Consider the following 6,898-nt stretch of genomic DNA (forward strand, 5'->3'; position numbering starts at 1 on the left):
TGACTGCCTAATCTCTGGTAATGGAAGCAGCATTTGGCCACTCTGCATATCCTTTGACATCAATTCTGCCCTCTTTTCTTATGAAGTTACACTTCAGTAGCCACAGCTCTCATTTTATGCAAAAAGTTTTCAGGTGGTGCTATGACAGAAATCATGAGCTTAAATTCATTTAGTAACACAGGGCTGTCCATAATACTTTCATGTCGATAAAGTATAGGTATAGGCTTTTGTTTTTTCTCCCTTGATTTATTAGTACCACATGAAAACTACTAATTTGCTCATGTATATTTAGAATAAGCAAGAAAAAGGGAAAAGACCAATAATATAATGCTAGCAGTGATAATGATTCAAAAGCAAACAAATAAACAAACAAACATACTCACTGCCATTGAGTTAATGCCAACTCATAGTGACCCTATAGGACAGGGTTGAACTCCCACTGTGAGCTTCCGAGACTAACCTTACAGGAGTAGAAGGCCTCATGTTTCTCCTGTGAAACTTATTGGTGGTTTGGCACTGTTGACCTTGCAGTTAGCAGCCCAATGCATAGCCACTATGCAACCAGGGCTCCTCACAATAATGATCCCTGGAGTTTAAATTGTAAGATTCTAATGCAAAAGGAAAAAAGAGGGGCATGGGTTACAATGGCCAACCTTTAGATTAGCAGTTGAGCACTTTAGCCACTGTATCACCGAGGTTCCTAACATAACGACTTGGCTACATAAGTCATATATACTCTATTACCTATGTGGGAAAGGAGAAATTTTAAAATATATATTAACTTTAAGTTGTGTTTTTAAATTGAACTATCAAAAATATTTGTAGAAAATAGAATTTAAAGACATTTGTCTAAGTTATAAATTAATCACAAATCAGAAAGTAATGAAAAATGAGATGATATCTGGATTGAGAAGCATGACCATTATGATTCAACCTTGTTGCAGATATGCTTGGATAAATTATAAAATTAAACAAAACTAAAAATGGAAAGAAATTTGTTAGAGGTAAAAGACAAAGCAGAAATAGTATGTATCCATATCAACATTTTTTTATTTCTTAGGATTCTCTAACCTATCATTTACTATGCATGAGAATAAAATGATTTCAAACTTTTGCCCCAATATTTGAATCATATAGTATTAACTCCTTTGAGCCTTCCTTTATTCCTATAAGGCACATGATTCATAATCCTTTTCTGAAAAGAATGTATTGTCACACTAGCTAGTCAGTGCTGAATAAATGTCAATTTTGTTAGATTATCTCCTTTTTCCCATTGGAATGAGAGTTTTCTAAAAACAGACTGGATCTTCAGTAGCAAGGAAACGCCAACACAGAGCAGTACTCCCAATGTAAGATGACAGGAGCCCTGGGGACAGGATGGTTGTATTGAACTGCTAACCAAAAGGTTGGCTGTTGTAACCAACTCGCCAGGAGAAAGACCTAACAATATTACAGCCTGAAGATTACAGCCTAGCAAGCAGGATAGGACAATTCTATTTGTCACATGTGGTCATTATTGTTCTGTTAAGTGCCATGTAGTCTGATCTGACCCTTAGAGACCCTATGCATAACAGAATGACTGACTGCACGGCCCTGCACTATCCTCACAATTGTGCCAATGCCTGAGTACATTGAAGCAGCATTTTGTCCTAATGATGTATCCAAATTATGGAAGATGAAGTCTTGCCATCCTTGCCTCTAAGGTTTGTCTGTTAGTAGCCCATGGTACTTTCAAAATTTTTCTCCAACAACACAATTCAAATGCATTGATCCATGTATGGTCTTCCTTATTCAGTGTTCAACTTCCACAGGTGTGTGATGCAATGAGGAATACCATGGCTTGGATCAGGCACACTTTAGTTCTCAAAGTAACATCCTTGCTCTTCAGTACTCTAAAAGGGTTTTCTGAAGCAGATTTGCTTAACGCAACATGTCTTTTGATCTCTACATTGCTGCTTCCGTGAGCATGGGTTGTGGATCCAAGCAAGCAAAATCTTTGATTAACTTCAACATTTTCTGCATTTATCATGATGTTAGCTATTGGTCCAATTGCGAAGATGTTGATCTTCTTTACATTGAGTTGTAATCCATATTGAAACCTACAAGCCAGTGATCTTCATAAGCAAGTGCTTCAATTCCTCCTTATGTTCAGCAATCAAGGTTGTATCATCTGCATATCAAGTTGTCAATAAGTCTTCCTCCAGTCCTGATACCATACACTTCTTTTAATCCAGTTCCTCGGATGATTTGCTTAGCATCTAGATTGAACAAACATGGTGAAAGGTTACAACCCTGACACACACGTTTCCTGATATTGAAGCATGCAGTGTGCCCTGTTCTGTCCACACAACTGCCTCTTGATCCACGTACAAGTTGCAAATGAGCACACTGAAGTTCTGAAATGCCCATGCTTCTCAAGGTTATCCACAGTTTATCATGGTCCACACAGTGGAATGTCTTTCAGTAGTCAAGTGACACACAAACATCCTTTTGATATATTACTGCTCTGAGCCAAGATCCATCTGATATCAGCAAAGATATCCCTTGTTCCAAATCCTCTTCTGAATCTGGCCTGAACTTCTGGCCCTGTCAACGTACTGTTGCAACCATTGTTGGGTGATCTTCAGCAAAATGTTACTTGTGTGTGAAATCAATGATAACATTCCATCGTTTGAACATTGTGTTGGGTCCTCTTTCTTTGGAATGGGAACAAATATGGATTTCTTTCAGTCAGTTGGCCAAGTAGTTGTCTTCTATATTTCCTGCATAGACAAGTGAGTGCTTCCAGTGCTTCTTCAGCTTGCTGAAACATTTCAGTGGGTAGCCCATCAATTCCCTAGAGCCTTGTTTTGGCTAATACATTCAGTGTAGTTTGAATTTCTTCCTTCAGCACCCGTGGTTCTTGCTCATATGCTACCTCCTGAAGCGTGGACTGTCCAATAGTTCTCTATGGTGTAGTGACTCTGTGTATTCTTTCTATCTTCTCTTGATGCTTCCTGAATCATTTAGCATTTTGCCTATAGAATCTCTCAAAATTGCAACTTGAAAATTGAGTGTTTCTAGCATTCTTTCAGCTCCATAAGACAAATCAAAACATAATAACCATGCAAGGACTGATGCTTAGAATACCAAAAAGGAAGAACAACTTCTGAAGATGGTCACTGGGAGGAAAGCTTAGCTCAACAATCCATTACAACAGTAACATCAACACACATTCCAAATGTGCATATCTACCACGTGTTAGTCTGGGTAGACTAGTGACACAAATTCACAGAAACACTTATGTATATAAGAGAGAGTTTTATATAAAAGGTAAGTGTACATTCGGAAAACATGCTAACCCAGTCCAATCCAGGCCCATAAGTCTGACACTGATCTACAAAGTCCTCCGCAAACTCGCAAAATAAATGCAATGACGCCGATTTCAGGAGCAAAGCTGAATCAGTGAGTGTGTAAGCATCTCAGCGCTGGCAGGGGTGTCCACGCAGCTTGTCCAGTATCCAGGGCTGTATCAGGGTAGGTCCATGTGGCTTCTCCTTAGGGATGTCTTGCAGGAAGTGAGCCTTTCCAGCTGAAGCAGGGAACTGGCTAAGGCAGTTACACACTGGTCTAACTATCAGAGAGCAAGAGACAAGAGAATAAGAAAGGAGAGGCTCACCAAGCCATTTATCTCTCCACTCTTCAATTAATCCTACGTGTTTATCAGCCAGGTTGGCAAAATAAACCCTAACTATTACACTATCTTTCTGGAAAAAAATATAATATCATCACCAATTGTCTTATATATTTGCTGAGTTATAAATAAAATGCCAGCGTAGTCAAGGCAACATGAAAGTAAAGGAGGTTGATAATGATCTGTGATAATATGTAGCCAGTTACCATTAAGATCTCTAGTTCATAACTTACAGACTGATTAACCTCTTTTCCATATTCAAAGTCCAATTTATGGTCCATCCATCAGAAAACAAAGACTAACGAAGCTTGGCTATTTATTTCATTTTGATTCCTTACCTTTGAATGCACACTAAGCCAATAATAGGTGCTGAAAGCCAAGACTATGTTGAACCAGTCTTTAACCCATCACATACACCTGCTCTTCCGCTCAGTGCCATTTCCCTGGAAAATCTCACTAGATTTTGCACAAATGGGAAAAGACATGCAAAAACAAAGCATCTGCATGAAGTCCAGGGTAAATGATTTTGTTCTGTAGCTCCCTAATGGTTCACAGCTGAGGTTTCAGTCCCAACAATAGATCATAGTGTGCATTACACCAGGGTGTGCTTGGCTTGTCCTTATATAAATGCTTTCAGCAACATCAACCTACAAGCCAGGTTTTTCTTCTAACCTGCACGAAGTTATTGCATGGCTTCTGTAATAAACCGTGTCAGATTCATTTTCACACACCGCAGACACTGAGAGCTTAATGCCATTCAGGGAAAAGACTCCAGCGATGTTTCCTTTCCTTTTCCTACCCCGCCCACCCCCTCGTTTCTTCTTGAAATACTTTCAGAAAAGAATGAAAATGAGCAGGTCTGGCACTCAATCTGTCAGCTCTTCACAGGGCACTGATGGGAGGTGGGGTTGTTTGTCTAGCCTCACTTGGACATACGTCTCTTCAGATAATGCAGGTTTTGTTCTCAGGGGCTGACCTTACTGAGGTGCTCAACTTGCCTCATCTTTTCATCTTCCTACTTCGTAGGCACACGCATAGAATAACTTACATTTTATAAGCCTTTCAAAAAACGGAAACCAGAAGATAATGCAACATCTAAACAAGGGGGATGAAATGATATCACTTATTTTAAAGACAGGATCTCGGCTGTTCACACAAAAGAAATGTCAGGGGAAGGGTAAAAGTGCAAGAGGAGAAAGCAGTTAGCACCATAACTGACGTAGGTCAGCATGGGATCTGAACTAAGGTAGCTAGAAATGGGTAGCGGAAACCTGTGTTTTGAAAGAAGAAACAGCAGTGCATTTGGAAGCTAGCCAGGCAAAGGACATTGGCATGCTAAGTCTCACCCCCTTACTCTTTCCACACCCAGGAGAACGTCTCTACACTTTCTTTGTTGAGGACTCGGGATGCTTTCATACCAGTGAGTCTCCATCTTTTTTCTTTTTCTTTCTTTTTAAAACTTTGAGTTATTTAATTAGGTGCTTTGCAAGAAATCTAGAACACAAATTTGGGAGGATAAATCCCATTCGTGAGGAGTGTGAAGGTAGCACGCGAGTAGCCTTGGAGCTAGGGACCAGCTTTGATTTTTGCCAACATTTGGGAGTCGGCGGCTTTCTGCTCAGGCTTGCGCTCATCTGCAATCTCATCTCATTCTCGGTGGTCAAGATCTGGCCCTTGGGTGTCTGGGCTTCTGCAGCTGCTGCTGCTGCTTGAAGCCGGCGTCCGCGAGGTGCTTGGGGCTTTTCACACCATTGATAGCAATTTCGGCGGAGGTGGCGATGACACCTTTCTGGTGTCTTCTACGCAGAGGAACTCGATTGAGGGACAAAGGTCCAGTCACAAGCAGCACACCATTGTCCAGCTGCTTCGGGAACACCACTCTCTCGCCTCGGTGGCGTCCTATTAGGATGACCAGAAGGGTCCCAGGGGGATGCTGGCGTGCAGTCACCTGACACACTGACCGAAGGGCTTCTTGCCGTGGCTCCACGGCTTTCATGGTGACAAGAACAATGGGACCCGAGTGGTGAAGCTGCACAAATGCCTAGGTATTAGCATACGGAAGACGAGCCTCTTTGAGCTTTTTGCACTTGATCTTCGCCTTCTTAACTTGGCCATTGGCATCTTCTTTGTTGACTTCGGGCTTCTCCTGGGTGTTTGCCTTCTTCTCAGCCTTTTCACCTGCCATCTCGCAAGATGGGAAAAGCGAGTCTTCACCTCCTCAAAGTAAATGGCTGTAAGCATTTCTTTAGTTTTTGTCACCCCTCTCAGATTCCAAAATGTTGAAAACCAAGATAAACACCTTTCATAACCCTGTCAGCAAACATAATTTTGGACACACATGAGGTTTACACAAAAAAAATGTGTTTGGCTTCATAAAACTGAGCAGTTAATTTTCCAAAAGTTTGTGGAAACTGAAATCAAACAATAATGAAATGTTTTCATGAACTTTTTGAGACCCTTTTGTAGATAATTGTTATATAAACAGAGATATAGATATAAATGTGTATTGGAGCTTTTTAACTTGCCCAAAGAGACTGGGACTAGCATATCTATGATTATGTTTCCTTTACTATTATCACTGCAAACGTAGCCTCCCCAGCAATAGGTAGTTTATTACCATTCATAGCAAGACAAAGTGTGGGATTTGGAAACAAGTGCTATCTGTTTGTTTTATCAGGAAAAGTACTTTCCCGAAGTTCCCCAAAGGCTGCCACGTATGTCACACTCACTAGAATAGTTTATTAGAACCCCTTAAATTCAAGGGGTGTTCAAAGAGTAATTATTTTTTCTGGCTTCTGTAGTGGAAGTAACAAGGGAGAAAGGCATTTGAAATGTTTATTAGCTAAGCGAGTCAATCATATTTGCTTCACCAGATGTTCAACAATATACAATACATTTTGATAAACTAAATATATTTAATAAACTATATAGACTAATGAACAATGAGCTCAAACATAACAAGAGTTTTGAGGAGGGGCAAGTGTTCGGTTCTGTTGTACATGGCTCGCTGTAAGTAGACACTTAGTGACAATATATGCTCTTTACTGATTAATCATTATACTTATTCAATTACAAGGGGATGGTATTTGACCTACTTTAACTTTATAACAGGGAAGGAAAGTCACTGTGATCAGCATTACCTCTAAAAATCCAACCCAACTTCCTGCCATTCAGTCAATTCCAAACTCCTATTGACCGTATGGACAGGGTAGAACTACCCCTGGG

General features: G+C 40.4%; 1 pseudogene; it reads right to left on the reverse strand.

The window, feature by feature from the left end:
- Positions 1-5,167: 5,167 nt before the first annotated feature.
- LOC101661962 lies at positions 5,168-5,858 on the reverse strand (annotated as a pseudogene).
- Positions 5,859-6,898: the final 1,040 nt, after the last annotated feature.

Source organism: Echinops telfairi, unplaced genomic scaffold, assembly GCF_000313985.2.
Source record: "Echinops telfairi isolate 266 unplaced genomic scaffold, ASM31398v2 ScPeMD7_25;HRSCAF=90, whole genome shotgun sequence".
Lineage (NCBI taxonomy): Eukaryota > Metazoa > Chordata > Mammalia > Afrosoricida > Tenrecidae > Echinops > Echinops telfairi.